This window comes from Columba livia, chromosome 12 (assembly GCF_036013475.1).
Source record: "Columba livia isolate bColLiv1 breed racing homer chromosome 12, bColLiv1.pat.W.v2, whole genome shotgun sequence".
Lineage (NCBI taxonomy): Eukaryota > Metazoa > Chordata > Aves > Columbiformes > Columbidae > Columba > Columba livia.
The window spans coordinates 15,907,286-15,925,891 of NC_088613.1; the positions used below are offsets into that span (position 1 = coordinate 15,907,286).

Sequence of the window (18,606 nt, forward strand, 5' to 3'; positions counted from 1 at the left end):
AGAAAGAGAGAGGGTGTGAAGTACTATAGAATCAGTAGGAGAACTACAAATGCGTGTGCTATGGACAAAGCACTTTTTGGCTGGACAAAAGGACTGGTAGGCAATAATGAAGAGATGAGAAGAAAAAGCTGTTTTTTCTCTGGTTCCTACATTTGTGGGCTCATGGAAAATTTCCCCCAATTCACACTTCTCAAGAAATGCAACACTCCCAAGATTTATGCAGCTTTACTTCACACTCTCATATCACAGCCCGTAGTTTCTGAGTCACACTCATCAGACGTTGGAGCTCGTGAAGCTCAGGCTGAATAATAATGTCCTTGCTGGTGCCGTTCAGATCTATTTTGGGGTCCTCTGGTTTCTGTACCTGGATTTTGCTGGGGCACAGACTAAAGCCCTCTCCTTTGACATGGGCTTGTGTTGAGATCCCATGTGGCAGTTACAGATCTGCGGTTCATTAGCAGTGACGGTGGGGAGAGGTCAGATGTGGAACACCCTGTTTAAAGGATACTTCTTCAGGGGGCTGCTCTTGGAAATAGAGGAAAATCATAGTCATTTCAAGGCAGGAAGGAGGGATAATGTCTCAAGTTGTGTTTCTAACATGTGCTTGGGGATGTTGCAGAGAACTCACTGCTCCAGCACTTTGCTTCTCTGACTCTTTCCTTCTGAAGGGCAAAGCCTCTCAGATTCTGCATCTGGGTTTTCAGTGGAATATCTGATGAGACTCTTCCTTCTGTTTTTTTTCCCCAGCATTCAGTTTGGGAACTCTCTTTCTTAGTCCTGACATGTAGTTTTTCAATGGCAGTTGCTAATAGTAATTTGCAGAGACAGTAACATTAGGAATACATACTTCTGTCTGTGCTCTAGTCTTTTTACATTGTTGGAAATTTTCAGTTGGTCAGCCAGCTCTTCAGAGCTCCTGACTGCAAGCACCAACAGGGAAAAACTTGTAGAAAATAGTAACTTTTTTGTGATGCTATAACAGATTATACTGATAAAAACATGGGTTTTTTTAGATGGAGTGCGATGCATTCTTGGCATTATACATCTTTCAAGCAGCCTAATATATTGCCCACTATCTTTTATTATTTATAAAAGAGATTCATTTTTTGTTGTGATGTGTTATTCTCTGAAGTCCAGGCAGATCAGGAGAGAATATTGGAAAGTGAACTTTTCAACCGGGTGGCCCCTGGTGTCGTGGCAGGTGGCAGTCTGACAGGAACACAAGTTCAGCAATACAGAGTAATAATGAAAAATGTAGCTTTGCAACTTTTCTCTGTCAATAACAAAGCTCATCCTTTTGTGCCAGCAAGACATTGCATGCAGCACACATTTCAAATTCAGTTAATCTCAAAATAATTCAAAAATCAAAGAGCTTATTCAACCATCAAGACATACCAGATTGACTCACTGTGTATTCATGGAGGGGATAGCAGAGAGAAAAGAATTCAATATCAGAATCAGTAAAAGCAGCACTAGTTTTTGTTCAGTCTAAATTGTTTTTAGACCACACGAGCACACTATGAATACTAAAAGAGGTACCAAAAGAATATTTTATGATCGTGTTATTTGCATTACTCATCTAGGAATAAAATTCACAAAGGTGGCGGTTGTACATATGTGCACATGCTCTTTCTGCCTCACTACAAGAACCTGTGTATTTTTAACATTATTTCAGGGCTGCGTATGCATCTGCTGTCACCACACACCTGACCTTCAGATCTGGTGTCAAAGAGCATGTGCACACGCAGCTGATGGGCTGAGAGATTTTGCTGTGGTATTAGTGTTTGCTTACCCAGTTTCAGTGTTTCCCATTTTGAATGTTGCATGGAGAATAATTCAGATATCGATAGAAATTGTATTACTGCTGCTAAATTAATATATATTTATGACAGGGCACCTGCCAGAGATTGACAGTGCTTATAGTGGGTGAAGGTATATGACTGGCAGTTTCTCGTGAAGCATGTCAGGATGCAGAACTGTACCTTGGATTACCAGCATGGTCCCAAGGACACCAGCGCTGCTGTGTGCCCAGTCAGCAGGGAGCGAGTTGGGTCATCACGTGTTTCGTGTCACTGAGATTTAGGACCAAGAGCTATGGGAATCTGGAGGCGACAAAGCAGAGGGGCCTGTCCCTGCAGCTGAGCACAGGGAATGCCTGGGAGCCCATGGAACACCCTTGGTTGTGCTACTTAACGCTCAGCTTGCGCTGAGCTGTTGTAGGACATATGAATCAAAGGCTCCCCCTTGCTGCTACGCCTCTTCTGAGCAAGAAGGGATTATTTAGCAATAAATGGCTCTCACCTCTTAGGCTCTAAACTTATGTCATTCCTGTTTTATCTCTTATATCAGAAGTTTCCCAGACACTAAGCAATGAATCGATGCAGACATGCAACCTAGTTCCACCATTCTCCTGCATGAATTGTGAAGGACTTTTATTCTTGAAACTTGTAGGCAGCTGAATAAACTAATTTCTTTCACCTGTTAGTTATCGAGGCTTTGCTTGTCTTTGCGCAGTAAAGTGTAATCCAATGTAAGTCAGTTACAGACCCCTCTTTTAATTGTGAGTCAGACAGTGAAGATGGTAACAGTCATGAAACACTTACCTTTATTCAATAGAGAAGTGTGCAGGCACCAAGGTAAAAGGCATGGTGTGACATGACTTCAATTTCTATGGAGACTTCACCAGAGTGATGCTTGCAGAACTGGGGTCACACGATAAGCATTTAACCAGCTAACAGCCAAAAGAAAAAAACAAACAAACCAACCCCAAACAAACTAACAAAACCCAAACTCCGTATGATTTCTGCATAACCTGGAGACATGATTCTTTTTTCCTTCAGATATTTAATGTGGTAATTAATCACTGAATGGTGGGGGTGCTGTGGGTAAAGATTCTAAGCCTCTGCTTAGAGCAGGAGCTCTTGAGTCAGGCCACTGTTTGAATAAACTATTTCACTAGCTTCTAGCCCACTCAGTAGTGAGGGAAAAAGCCTGGGAATACCACCTAGTTGTACTTTTAAAGAGGAATAGTGTTTTAAGAACAGGTAGATGGGATCACACAGGGGAATACACTACTCTGTCCTGTCTGTGGCAGTGACCAAATACCAAGAGTAACAGGGAAAAGATGTGTTTTTTTCTCTCCCAGCCTCCAGCAGGCAGACATTTTCGCTAGTCTGCAGGTATCTGGAAACTGCTCTGGGAGTATGACACTGCTTGTACATCTCAGTGTTATCTGTTTCCATTACCCATGAGATCTTTAGTTCTTCTCTGAATTGAGGTCAGCAACGTCCTGTCTCATGGCAGAGGGAGCCTGGAGGTAGGGCTATTAAGCCAGTTTGCTGTGTATAACTGACCCATAAGCCTGGCTTTGGTGGACTTTGGCAAGATTTAGTCAATCTTCCAGCCTGAAAGACTTTTTCTTACCTTATAATACATAAAATCACGTAAAATTTCATCAGACTTTTGCTGTCTTCCCAGGCAGCTCTTCTGCAGATTTCTCAACTCACTCTCAGTCCAGGGAGTTGTGATAAACTAGGTCACACCCATAAGGGAGAACGAAAGATAAAAGGAGATTACAAGAGCATATTTGCTGCTGAAATCTTGCTGTAGTTGTTCCCTGTTGACGTGAGTGCTGCTGTATGTTCTTTATGTTAATGTAAATTATTTCTCTTCCTTTGGCAGCGCGCCACTCTTCCACCTGCTTTCAAGTGACTGACGTGGTGAAGTAAAGAGAGATGGCACACCATGCACCAGCACTCCTCAGCTCAGCTAGGGGGGGCATGAGTGAGCACTGTAGTTTTTAAACAAACGTTTTTTTTCAACAACATGGGGTCACTTACTTTCCTTCCTTGTTTATAAAGGGTCTGGCCCAAAGTTAGTCCACTTGTTGTCTACCCTACGGGGGTTGCATGTGACATGGAGTAGATTAACCAAGCCAGGACTGATGTCTGCGCTAACTCCATTTTCTCTCTTTTCACTATTTGAAGAGGGTTCCTCAGCAATGGTAGACTGCCTTCTAGACAGTTTGCTCACACGGTAACAAGAGCTCTGGGAAGTACTCTCAGGTCCCTGCCTACTGATAAAATAAAAACCGGTAAAACTCTTAACAGCCTTTTGTGCTGTATGTGGCCATTGATTATGGAGGGTTACAGTTGTTGCTATTGACAAACTGAATCAAATTAAAAACTACTACTCTTTGGTGAGTGAAGAAGGACAAAGGCTGGTACTTCTCTTGCTTTCCAAATCTAACGTGGAGGAATAACCCCCAAAATCAGGACAAGCATTAATGGAATGGAAAACAACTCAGGGTTCGTTCTCTAGTGCTCAGCTCTTCAAAGTTTCATCTTTCTTTTCAGCGTTAAGCTCAAAGTTATAGACTTTTTCTGTTTGATACTGTCAACTACAATTGCTTACAGTCAAACCTTTTAGCTGTCTAGCTGGAACCATTTATTTTTAATGTAAAAGACATAGGCAATTTACAGCAAGTAGTAATGGAAATGTATTATAAATGTTAGAGGTTCTGAGCAGACAATATGTTATAAAACTTTATGTACCCATTTTACACATGCACAGGTCTCTTCAATTGTAATGAAAAGGCCTAGTTAACATTATTTCTTACATCTTCATTCTCATTAATACTTTTTTTTCACATCCCAGTGCATTCTAGTTCATCAACTGCCACGTTAGAAATGCACACACTCTTACATAACGTAAGGATAACTCTATAGGTTCTGTAAAGCTTCTTATTGAAAAAGATTAATGATTGCCTTGCAGAAAGAATTTTGGTGTGCCAGTTTACCAAAGTGTTGGGGAAGAGATGACTCCTACCAAAGCCTCAGGCGTTTATCCAAGTATTTTAATTTGTGCCATTCAGAAAGGATGAAACCTCTATATGTATTAGTAAAAATACCTTAATAACTTCTACATTTTAAGGTTGAGAATCTGTTTTGGTTTGGAACTTATGGCTGTTGCTCTTTCTGAAACATTAGATCAAATATATGAGTGTTTTAAATTTCATATGGCTGTTGTGCCAAAATCCTAATTAGTGTAAGGACTGAAGCAGGTCTTAAATTAGCTGTGGAAATCCAGTCTGTCATGCCTACAACAGGGAATACAGCTTGCTTTCTCCTGAAAGAAGGCTTAGCTCAGATTTGTTGCTCTAGGTTCTGCTAAAAGATTAAAATTTGTAACAAAATCCATCATCTGCTGCTCGCCGCTGTGTGTGATGGAAATGCCTTCCCTTCTGTAATGATCTGAGTAATCTGGAGTGCACAGGTGCATGTGATGCTCTTTTCTGGCTGCATGGAAAGAACAGAGTGGAAAGATTCACTAATGTTGCTCTTCAAACAAATTGTCCTTTGAGATAGGTGGTTGGAAGTTTAGGTATTTGACTAGAATTTTGTGCAGATCTGAAGAATATGGATTTCTTATAATGTTTATTATGTTTGGATGTCTCCGTTTCTCGTATTTTCTGAAAGAATGCCTCCCATTACTCATGCCAGGCAGGCCCAGGTGAATGAGCGGGGCAGCCATGGCTCTGGTGCCCCAGCCATGCTGAGCTACGCTTGACCTTTGTGAACCCAAGTTGGAATGAGCAGAAGCACAAGATAAAAACAAGTGTGTGGAAAAACTGATAATGGAGGATGTCCAAAGCAGATACATTTTCTCTAGTGCTTATTTCCCAGTTTCTCTCTGCTCGTTCCTCAGCAGACATCAGCAGAAGTTGGTTGTGGCACTACAAAGACATTCTCTCATTTCTATCCTGTTTAGGTACCTAAACATGTTTACCCTCTGTCTTGAGCAGGAGTATATATCTGGAGCTATGTTGGCTAATCTCAAAGACTAGAATGTGAGTTCTGGAATATGAAGAGCACAAATCCTTAGGGATTACATGAGACCATTTCTGATACTGCTGAGCAAATTAGCAGCTGTGCCCACTGACTTCCAATGAGATTTGGGTACATGTGGTTCACATAGACATGTTTGAAATTTGTGATCTTAGTGCTGTTAGCAAAAAGATACATGGCACTTTCTGTATACAGCTAACCTGAGTTTGCATCTATTGATCTTTTGAAAAAATGATGATTTACATGCTGTTAGCATGGATGACCTTTAAAAAAAGAGAAGAAACTTTGTTATTCCAAATAACTTTTAGGGTAGAATCTGTTCATTTTTATTGTCACCACTGGCAGGAAATTTAAAAGACAAAAAACCCAAAAATGAAGGGTAGAAGAATTTATTCAGAAACAGGAACTAGTGGGGCAGAGGCTTTGTTTGTGTTTATGGAAACAAGCAAGTGCAATGAATATCTGTGAATCCCTCTGCTTTCAGAAATCATTGTAACATATATAAATCCACCTGAAGGTGGTTTTATAATTAAAACTGACTGAGTTTGTAATCAATAACTTATTTGATCAAACCCACTTTTTCACAATTCACCATAAGCAAATGTTTTGCTTTCAAAATTATTCACCAAATGAGTAAGATAAATAATTCTCCGTGTGTTCTTTGGCTGTGAGCAGTTTGCTATAAACTACTTATACTGAAAACTAGAAAATTTATTTGCTTTAAGTAAATGGACAGATCCCATAATATTTCATTGCTACTTTTAGGCTGGATCTTGTTCTGGGGTCACACTTCCATATGCCAGTGTTTGTCCTGATTTTACCAGAATGTTCAAGGGTATTGAGGCCAAGGAAAACAGGTTCACAGAAGTCTTCTGGATCTTTTAGCAACTAGGCAGTTAAGCATAAAATGTCTCTAATGTGACAGACAGTTAAATGATAAAATACCTTTCAAGTAACTATTGAAGATAGGAAATATTATGTGAAAGGGGCAGGAAGTGTTTCAAAGGGCACTTGATAACAAAGGGTCTGCAAGTGTTACTCATAAGTGATTTATTGATTTGTTCAGTGTAGCATGTGAGACTGTACTGATTTATACAGAGCATATACAAGAGCCATGTCATTACAAACTGCAAACCAGTCTTTAAAATTAGTTACTGTCCAATAGGTTTTGGAGAGATATACCTGTCCTGCTGCTGCTCAGCCCAGAGCACAATGATTAGTTGAAGATGAAAGTTGATGTGAGTAGTTCAAAGCTCAGTATATTAGGTGAAACATTTTTAACATAAATCTATGAACCAGGATTCTGGTTCTTTTTTGTTTTCTCTTGGGAAAGAAAAATTGAAGTACAACGAGGATTTTTCCTTTTAAATATCTGGAATTTTCTTGCACTTTTCTAATGGCATTTCCCTTTCTCGGTGCTTTCTCTAGTCTCCCCAAACTCCTCTTTTCTTTTTGCATATACTCTTTGGGTACCAGTACACGATAAGCTATATGTCTTAACAGTGTCTTTACCAGTCCCCAGGCATGGGTATTGGTCTCAATTTCAAGATGCAAAACCTGCCTTTTTGTTCTTGATGTCCCATGTTGAGTCCTGACTGATAAATCAGTATTGCTATAGATATATCTAATATTTTAATGATAAAACTTAATCTGAATTGGTATGGTATACATGTAATAAACTACCTGAGCACCTATCACTTGCAAAGGATGGAAAATGAAGACCTCTGAAGAATTGATTCTGCAAGACATAAAGACCTTCAACTTTTTAAGAAGGTCTGTTGCCCTGGAAATGGTTGCTAGGGCAAAGAATTGCCTTTTGGCACAGATTTCTGATCTTTAAAAGCAAAACTCTTATGACATGAAATGAAATCTCATGGCTTATGTGTTTCTTAAAAGAAGCCCAAGACCTGTGCTGTTTCATATTTCTCCAATATAAAAGCTTTTACTTGTCAATACTGGATGATCTGAAAATCCTTTGAGCCCTTTGCGCTCACCAAGGAAATTACAAGGACCTGGACTGCACTAGTGAAGACGTGGAGCTCTCAGATGTGCAGCCAGGGCAGGGCTGGAGCCCAGCTTCCAACTGAGGCTCCTCAGTGAGCAGCCGCACAGCCACGTGCAGAGAAATACGGCAGTTTTGTTCATCATTATTTGCATTCCCACTGTGCCCAGAAGCCCAGCCTTGGGCTATGAAGGATAGCTGCATGCACTGCACCAGCACTGAACACACAAGGTGGTAAGATGAGACAAAAGTGGCTGCTAAAGCCAGAGGAACTCAAACTGTGCGATGACAGTAGATGGCATGCTAGGTCTCAGAATACAACTGTCCAAGGTTGGTCATTTCCTACCTATAAGGGGATGGAAGTCTTTGTGGAGAGAGTTGAGGGACTGTAATAATTAACTTTGGAGATGACTGAAGTGAGTTGCTTCCTCGCATGAAGGACACAGTGGCAATGAGGATGAAACTGCTTTTGTATTTTTGTAACAAGTGGATGCTAAAGCTGGAAGTCACTGGTTGAAGAGAAGTGACAACCTGTTTCACAGTGCAGAATGAGAGATGACAAGGCAGGGACAGACAAGGAAGCGCTTAGAAAATGAAGATGCTTTTAGTTTGATACAACATAAAAGAAGGAGCCCAAAGAAGACAGATAGGATGGCTGATGTGGTCGAAGTGACAGGGTTGGAAAATGATCTTTTCACAAGTATTGCAAATGGATGTGAGCAGGGCCAGAATTGCATTTGTCAAACCCAGGGAAAAAAAAAAAAAAAGTTGTTTAAATAAATAGGAAAGGTGTTGGGAGCCTAGAAGGAGCTTTTCCACTATGCTCTGATAAGAAAAGCCATATCTGAATTTGTTATGTAGAGAGCATCTGCGAGATTTACACATACAATGGATTTATGGATAGAGAGAAGGGTCTGAGTTGAAGGTTATCCCAGGTTATGGATTGCAGCAAGTGGCACTGTACTGTCAGCAGTGACTGAGGAAAGGAAGGAAAAAAGATTTGAGAAGTCTTGCTATGTTAAGCTTAAGCTAATGACTTGATATCTCTGAAGAGATTTTAATTCAGACAGGATATGATGGAGCAGAGGGACACTTGTGCGAGTTACTAGGACAAAAATATGAATTGAATTTATGTTTTCAAATTGGCTCTGGGCAGCTAAAGTTGACAGTTCCTTTCTCATAGGAGAAGGAGGGGAAAGCATTTGGGATGCACTAGTGGAAAAATTGATCTGGAAAACATGTCACAGTCCTCATCATTCATGGCATGTCACCAGATATGGGGTGGTTTGATGTGGCTCATGTAATACAGAGAATGATGACCATGGAGCGGCTGTGGATACCTGCATGCTTTTGCAGTTGCAAAGGGTAGTTAGTCAGTCTGTTGCTGCCTTAGAGAATATAGATGCTGGTTGTAGAAGCAATTCAATTCAAAGTCCCGTTTTATCCTTGGGGAGAGGAGAAGGCTCATGTGGCAATGCATTTTTCTCGCTGTATCAATTTTTCATCTTTCTGTTGAATATAATTGCTGAACCCAATGTGTATGTTATTTCCTCTTTGGCTTTGTATATATAATTTTAATTTGTGTCATAGACTCAGACTGTTATCCTTCCTTTGTTTTTCAGCATATTAATGAGAAACAGGAGGGCAGAGGAAACCAGAATATTTTAGGTCTAGTGCCTTCAATTTAGTATTCTGTGTGCACTTCATTAGCTGAAGAAGTTCAACAAAGTCTGGGATTTTTTTATTATTATTATTTTTTTAATACAGTCTGAATTCTGGAAAGTGCATGCTATACACCCACTAGGTAAAATACATGCTGTTCTGTTGTGCTGGCTTCTGTACTGAAAAATTCCTACTGCTTTCACTGGAATAATGCTCCTGGTTTGTAGGAGGTGGATCCGAGCCCACTGGGTGCAGTAGCTGTGGCATTCAGCAGGGACGGCAGTTAAATGTTTGGAGCAGGGTGGAGCGGAGCAGGTACAGGGACACAGGGACAACAAGGGGAAGGGCAGGGCTGAAGGGACGTTAATTAACACTGCAATGATACAAGTTTATATTTTCGTCTCGGATGACCTTGGTGAGGCATTTTCTGGGTTGATGGCACCTGGTGGCACCGAGCCTAGGCTTTTTGAGCTTGCAGAACCACCAGTGCTAGAAAGCTGAATTCTGGTCATTGATCCCTGCTGCCCTGTGACCCCACTCTATCCTTTGCTCTCTTTTTTGCTAGGAGTGGTATAAAGCCTGCTGTTAAGCTATCGGAGGTTGGAGTCACTGTTAGATCGTGAACTATGTTCTGATTACCATTTCAGTTGCCTCACAAACCCCATATTTGTTGTTTTCAGGGAATACTGGAGAGCTATGGCCAGCACCATTGCAGTAGGATGCCATGCTGTTAATTCATTTCTCTGTTTTGTGCCAGCTGGGTTACTGGAATCTGTGTTTTCTTAACTTTTCATGTTAGAGCTCACCTGCAATCCTGCTCCTAGTATTCAAGTTCTAACAAATTGTTGCGCTGCTTGGAAACTGTTTATGTTGCCTTGTAGTATGTTGGGATAATTCTGAGATGCCATTCAGGGCACCCAAATTCCCAGGCTGGCTTTCGCCACAGTGGAAATATTTTCATGTGCTACAAAGGTGCGTTTACGTTAAAGTTGTAGTTCAGATCAGGAGCTGGCTTATGAAATGAGTTTCCCAATAATTTCCAGTTACTGAATGCTTTGATTTGCTTCACAGAACAGTCTTGGAGAGCAAAGAGGTTGCATTATTTTGTGATACAGCAGGGCTGGAAGATGTGCTGCTGGAGCAAGGGGTACTCCAGCTGCCGCATGTACCCTGTCCACTGCATCAGACTAGGGGTGGTCCAAGCTACTTGCCCTCTCATTCCCAAATGCACACAGCATGGTGCTGTCCGTGAAAACCAGCTCTTTACTTTACAAATCCCCTCTGCTGTGCTGCCTTACTCGCTAGTGCACATATAACCCAAGGTGACCAGGATTCTGTGACTCCTGTGTGATTTGGTGGGTGTCATTTCCAAAATAATTGCTCTTGCAGGCTTATTTTTTTTTTCCTCCAGTGAATGCAGACTTTGTACAATATTATCTTAGCTGCACAGTATTACTTATGGACAAGTTGCCTTCATTTGTTTTGTATTGTGTTACTGGCAGTAGCTTGTCCCATCTCTACAGAGGCAGCTTCAAACATAATTTGCCTGTGATTTATTAGTGGTCTTCTAGTTTATGCTTGGACTCCATGCCAGATTTCAGTCAGAAGTATCACCTTTGAAGGCATTAGAAGATGAAAGCAGACAATGAACGAAGGCTGCCTGCTGTGTTAAGTCCCACTGGTACTACAGTTATGGTCCATATCACTGCAGTACTGGAGCATCTGACACCTGTGGGGAAGAAACTGGGATAACCAATTTTATGGTGTGGAGAACAAGGCACAGTGGGACCATGTGACTTGTCAAGGATCACAGAGGCAGTCTGTATCAGCCCAGGGAACTCAGTCTGAGCCTAAGATAGTGCCCTAATCGTTAGATTGTAGTTTCATTTTTCTTGTTTTCTCAATAGCAATGAATGGGGAGGAAAGCAAACACAAATTACTGACTGTCCTTTTGTCACTGAGTTTCAAGTATCCACAATTTCCTATGTTGTCTTTCTTTGCCTCTGCCTGAGCAAATTGCACAGTGTTTTATTTTGTCATTTTAAGGACCTTTATCCCATATTAGTCTAAACTCAAATGCCATGGTGCCCAAACTGTCTGCTTGCTGTACCTCCTTATGAGACAGTTTTCCCCAGGGAAAACGTTCTCCGTTGCAGTAAACATTTTGGGAAACACACTTCTTGCCTGAGTGGTAACAAACAGCACTACCTTAACATATAGCAAAACAACAGTGACACATTTTTAGAAAGAAATCTTCCATATTAAAGTTGCTGGAACTTCTATTGTGTCTGGATACAACAGGTGTAAAGCTGACCACCTCCAACTCACTAACCACTTGCTTTGACATTTTGATCATTCATGGAACGAGATGTGCCTTAGTGACCAGTCAGTGTATTTGCTCTTGTACATAAATTTCAGGTTTAAAATATGTGAGAAATGAAGTCCCTAACACAAACTTGCAGGGAAAGAGTTGTTTTCACCTGTGCAGCTTCTAGTGTCAAGGAGCGACTGATCCATTTGGGATTTAGATTTATATGCTGATCAGTTATAATGCTAGAATTAATAGAGACTGATAGGCTCCCAGTTATTCACTCCCCACGAAAAAAAGAAGACGGTCTCACAATGTATTGTTGCAATCAGGAAGAATCAAATATTGCTATATAGGGAAAAGTCCACTCATCAGCATTTTTTCTGACCAGCTCCTCTTTGCAAATACTCTAATGCTTTCAGAGTTGTGAAGCTTATTTATGTACTTCCATTTTCCCTGCATGAGTTCCAAAAACAGATAAGAAAAAATTCTAATTTAAAGTATAATTTATGATAAATTTTTGGCACTGCAAAGGTTGATCACTGAAAAATTTAAATATTGGAGCTTTGTTTTGTACTTCTGATGTCTGCTGTGGCAATGGAGTTTAACTGCAGGAATTCTCTTCCTTCTGCATATGCTAATTGGATTTTCAACAGGATGTTCGTGAGTAAAAGATGGTGCAACACAGTGAGAATTTTTTTTAAGTAGTTCTGCTTAATGAAATGTATAAAAATCTTCTATTGTTCTGTCAAAATAGAAATTATGTGCTTACTCTGTTTCCTACTGTGATCAACCAATCTGGTAATTTAAATCTAAATGTGCCATAATCTTGAACACCAGGAGGATTAGAAAAAATCATAAGGAAAACACCCACATTTACATTTAATAGATGGCCTTTTGAGCTCATTTTTAATTTAGTGCTGTCCTTACTTGCTGAAAATAAAAACAAATTTTCTGAAAATAACATCAAACCAGCAAAAGTGCATCAATTAAGCCGCAAGATTCAACAGGGCATATTTTAATGGGCCATTAAGCATGGGGTGTGTTGTGAAGTAGCAAGGTAAAGGGCGGATTACTTCAAGTACTGACAAAATATATTAATGATTCATTAAAACATACCATGTAAACAAATGGTCATGTTATAACTAAGTGGCCTGATTGTACAGTCATTTTTAGTGGTGTATTAAAGGAGGAAATCTACAAACAGCAAGTTGATAGTCGGATCCAGCTGTTAAAAACCTGAAATACAGAATATGTACCATTTTCCCATAATATTCTTCCATGACTGAGGGAAGAAAATATGTTGAGTGAACAATTTTCAAAAGCAGTAATTTGATTAAATGCCTGGCAGTGTGACCTTTTCAAAGCATTTGGGTCTGAAGAGGCAGGTCCTGATCTCAAGTATATGGACTTAAAGAATAAGAGGAGCCCTCTGACTCCTGTGTCTGGCTCCATACAGTTGTGAAGAACACTTTCCACGGATCTGCTCCTTGAACTGTGAGCCTGGGTAACTCTCTGCAGCTTGTTTAGTGTCAGCTGCTGGATGGAATGCAATGTCCACGAAGCTTATTTTAGAAGTTTCAGAAATCTCAGAATTGTTTAGAAATGCCAGTACTGGGTGTTACAGAATGGCTCTTGGCGTGGTAATGTTATTGTGTAAGGTTGAGGGGAGTCTCACAGGACAGCAGCTCACTGCTCTCTTCAAATGTGGAGCTGTACTACTGACTTGCAGTGTACATAAAAATACTTTTCTTGGCATAACATAAATACAGAGCAGTCCTTCATCTGTTAATCACCAGGACTCAAGGAGCTAGGCCAAAAACCCAAGGTGCTCTTGAAAAAGGACAAGTGGCCTCAGTGCTTTCAAAATATATTGTTGGTTCCTTAATGTGTGACAAATGAAGAGACATCCCAAACCTCCCTGTTCGTGAGCGTGGGGCTCTGGGACCGCGCTGGTGATCCCTCAGCAGGAGCAGGGATGGGCTGTGCAGTGCGGGCACTGCTGGTGAAGGGCACACGACTTGCTGACCTGCAGGAGAATCTTGCCTTTTCTGTGTACAGTGGTATTTCCAAATATCCTCTGGGCTGTTCTCTCTAGCCAGAAAACCAAATACTCTTTTTGGCTTGAATAAAAGCCCAAATCAGCAAGGCTCTTGAGTGTGTCCTTAAGCCCCTATTCAGGGAGAGACATTACTAAAGCACCCAGGAGGACACCAAGTAGAAATTCAGTCATTAACCACAGTGAGCTTTGGGTCAAGCTCGAAACACTTAAAGGTGTGTTTCAGCACCTTTTTTGAGTTATGCTTTGTGGTACTACAGTTAGCTTGCTCATTTGGCTTTTTTTCCTGGTATTGAGTGCCTGCTCAATCAAGGCTTTTCCCATTAAAAGCATTAAGTGAGCCCCCTATGAACAGAGGAGATGTCTGGAAAAATGCAGTTCCAGAGAAAGTGTTTTACAGACATCATTCAGATGGTATAAAAAATGATTTCTAGGTGGGGAAATGGGAAGCAAAATTTCTGCCCCCAGTTGGTGAGTTAGCTGAGGTGCAAGTGTCTGAGACTAAACTTGGAAACTCTTGTGTGTGTAGCCGAGTGAACGTTGATTTCTGATTAGTTCTTCTTATGAAAGGACTCGTAATAAACTTTTTCATTTTATTTGGCTGCATCAATTCACAGCAAATGGATTGCAGTGAAATTTAACATTGCAGCAATTTCCTGCATAACACCAGCCCTTACACACTGGGAATCAACAGCACATAATGGGCATTATCCCCATGTCTCCCAAGAAACCATTTTCACTCTATAGTTGGTCCATCATTTATATGGATCAAGATGGTAAAAAAGGGAAAATTAAAAAAAACAACACATTGAAAACAATGTGGGCTGCATGTAATTTCTTCTTGATGGCTTTTAATGTATTACTGATCTTAAAATACGGTAAATAGTGCAAGTTCTTTCTTTATAGTAGTGCTGCCTCTGGTAAGGCATTTTTACCCTGTCTTTAAACAGTGTGTGTTCTTAAGCCTACACCTACTGAACATCTATAATGGAGAGGTATAAAGAGAGCTATTTAATGTGTGGTACTTACTGTGCATACTTCAGCTCCTCTAGAGCACAAAGAGGTCTGTGAAATCGTCCTTTGTAAAAACAAAGTGTGTAAAAACTTTATTTTAAAAACAATGGACACCCCCAAGAATAATTGGAGGTGCTGATGCCTGGACTATAGAAATGCATTGCTGGCAAATGTTGGCTCTGATAAGTGAGATGGCCTTTTATTTGGTCACCGTAAGAACATGATGAAAAGGAGCTGTGTGTATTCAGTCCCAGTTTCCTTTTGCAAAACCAGAAATTACCCGGTACATTTTTATTAAAGCATTACTCCCTTCTCACCTGGTATTTGCTTTTGTATAGTTGGCTTTCTTTTTTTTCTATTGGGGATGGAAAGTAATTGCTAAAAAGTTCATTCTGTTTTTCCGCAGTTCTTCCATTTCCTCCTGGCACTTCTATTTCCCCTGCAAACCTGCATCTACAGTACTTCCTAAGTACTTTGTGTCTCCAGAGCTCTCTACCAGTCATTTTTTTCTGTCTGGTTCTCCTGCTGCTCCTTCCCTTTCAGAGAGCTGTTTCCTATTCCTTATGCTCTTGTCTTTTCCTTCTCACTGGATTCAGTAGCAAAACTCCCAGTAACTCCTCTGGGAGCCGGGCTGACCCTGCCCTGCTGCTCGGGACAGAGCTCTCTCCCCTTTGCGGGGCCATGGGCTTGCTGCAGGCTGCTCTGCTCTGAGCAGCCACTTCTTTGACCTTCTAACATGTGTTAAAGGTTGCATATAGCATATAACATAAAATCTCACTTGCAAAGTAAGCCAAGTCGTTATTATCTAACTCTGGTGCCCTGCAGGGTCAGCAAGAGGCAACTGTCACAGTGTGAGAGCAACACTGGAGTGGTCTGTTACCTCTACAAAATAGTGGGAAAATAAACACTTCAGGCAACAGAAGTGTTTTCCTTTTAAAACAGAGACATATTTGTGTAATGGAGAGAAGTGCAGCACCACAGTGAAAGTGTTATCCAGCTTTTACAAACAACTTGTTTTGACATGATCACCAAATGCTGGGAGGCTGCTGAATTCCTGCGTGGGTTTTCTGGGGTGGAAAACCTCTCTGCTGGCAACCTTGCTGATGATTCGGGCTTGAATGACTGAGTATTCTTCAACAATATTTACTCCTTCAACCTTCTCTGCAAATTTAAGTGACTGAAGTTTTATAACCATCTTGGCTACTAGACCTGTTGGTCTTTTAGAGAGCTGTTTCCTCGCTTCAATAGCAAATAGTTGAAGTGGTGAAACATAAGGTGTTCTTCAGGAGGGACAGGGAAGAGTGGCAGTAGCTCTAAGATGAATCTGTTTTTTATGTGTTTTTGATAAGGTGGTGATAACTTTGTCCAATTCAAGTGTCTGCAAAGTTTTCTTATGGTTCTAACCTGAGAAATGCTATGCAGACTGTGTCTCTAATTCCTCTTCTGTCTACATTCCCCTCTTCTGAAACTGGTAAAAACTGCTTCAACCAATCAGCCAAAATGTACGGACTGTGCGTTTTTCTTAACTTTGAGAGGAATGAACTCATTCTCATTTTTGTTCGTTGTTCTCTTTCCACAGGGCATACAGCCTTCTGCCCTTCTGAATCTGAGACTGGCTATAGGACACTACTCACAGTGCTCCCCTTACCGCCCTGTGTGCTGCCAGGCACGCGACAGCAACTGCAGCAGGCCCTGAGAAGTATCATTTTATACCTCCCAGCACCACCAACTGATCCAACCCCATTTCTGCTTCTAGCAGGCAAAAATATTCCTCTTCAAAAATAGCTTTTATGCAAGCCTTTCAGCTTAGAAGTTATTAAAAAGACTAAATTATTTTTTATTTATTTATTTTTAAGATTGGTGATGCTGGTCTGGGTGTCATCTCAAATGTGAAGCTTGTACCTGTATTCTTAGAAGTTTTGGGAAACTGGAAGTTTTAACAGTTTGTGTTTAGTTTGGTTTGTTTTTTTTCTGTTTGTCTAGCTCCCTGAGCCAGATAAGTCTATTAGGCTTTTGAATCTCAGACAGCTGCTGGTGTTATAAGTACTTCTAATTGCATATTTTGGAGAGACTATAATGGCCCAGTGATTTCCTAGATTTGCCGGCCAGAAGGCATCACCGTGATCATCGACTCTGACCTCCTCTAGAGATGTTGGAATCACTGAATGAAATTCCATTAAAGGGATTAAATAGTAGGTGTGAAATTAAAAAGATTTTTTTAAAAAGTATTTCTTCTTGGTGCTAGTGCAGGACTTAAGGTAGTGAGGTAGTACAGTGCAAATATACTTGTTTGCCATGTTTTCTCCCTATACTGCGTTGCAGAAAAGAAACCTCTCTTACCATTCAGCAAGTGTGTGTGTTGAGTATTTATTGTGTAGTGTTTGTGGTTTGTTGTTTTTTGTTTGCTTGTTTCTTTTCTTTCTCTCTTCTGTGACTTTGTTCACTACGAGAGATGGAGGATAATTTTATAGTTTGTTTCTTCTGAGGAAGTATGGAATTGCTCTTCTGAGCTAACACAGAACAAAAATGATCCAGAAGTAGCAGAATTGCAATTCTCACCTCTAAGCATCCAGTAATCTCACCTCCTATTCCACCTGCCTTTTATTCTTCTCCCTCCTCCTCCCTTTTCTGCCCTTCTACCCCATGCTCTGGAGTGTCCAGCTTGTATCTGAACAAATGTTAAGAGTGATATATGGAGTATAAGCACGTTTCTCTACTGACTTTGAGCCATAGGTGGTAAATGCAGTAGCCTGAAGGCACCTGTTGTAACAGGACATCACGCAAGCACACGGGAACTATTGTTGACTGTGCAAGTATCAAATCCTATTGATTAGCTGCTACATGGACTATAATAAAACTATCATTATTAAGTGTGATGGGAAAGTGTATCTGTGTCCAGGTAGCAAGTTATAATTTTATTTCTTTCTCAATTTATTGCTGAGGCAGAGTAGATAATTTTTAAGTCACCTTTGCATTTTGAGAGAGAAAAGCGTCTAACCTGCTTGCATTATTTCAGATTAAAGGGGACATCTTATTGTCTTCCCAATTTCTACTGCAAGAAATCGTTACTAATATTTGTGAGCTGTTCCACATAGAAATCGCTGATTTTATAACCTCTATAATATAGGAGAGCAGTAATCTGTTTTTCAATATTAGGTCGAGTTGCTCTCACCTAATCTTGTTGTGTTCCTTTCTTACGGTTTCTATGCTAGAAGTTGTAAAAGGAAGTGCTCTTATAAAAGATACATTTATTGAGGGAAAATTAGTTGTTTGTCATTATTGACAGTGCTATGGATATGAAACAAATTTTCTAAAGCTATCGGTTAGAGCTACCCCTTTCTTTATGCCTAGAGGTATAAAATACAGAATATATTAAAAAGTCTTCTATTTTATAACTTGAACTTCTAACAGTCATTCTCTGTAAGGTGAACTATATATGGTTTCTGTTATAATAAATGTATAAACGTAGGCTGCTTTTCTCCATATTGCATAATTTAGCTAAAGCACTGCTTTGTGAATAAAATAAGTACTAGCACAAAATAAAGTACTGGGGGGGGGGAAAAGTGGTATATCTCCTCCAAGTGGATAAACTCTCTGTAAGGTACAGACAAGCCTTTTTGTTCATCTGTCATATACACAAGAGAGTTTCCAAATTAATTCTCTTGTCCTCTGTGTCCTCAAACAGCACCAAAGGATCTCTTATTTTAGAGGGAGA

At 40.4% G+C, this 18,606-nt stretch overlaps 1 long non-coding RNA gene across 1 annotated transcript in view; it reads left to right on the forward strand.

Annotated features, from left to right (window-relative positions):
* LOC135580677 (uncharacterized) overlaps window positions 1–17,980 on the forward strand; it is a 50,056-nt gene extending 32,076 nt beyond the window's left edge. The window contains exon 3 of the long non-coding RNA XR_010475565.1: window positions 16,471–17,980. This is a non-coding gene — a long non-coding RNA (uncharacterized LOC135580677). The remainder of the gene's footprint in view (window positions 1–16,470) is intronic.
* The last annotated feature ends 626 nt before the right edge of the window (window positions 17,981–18,606 follow it).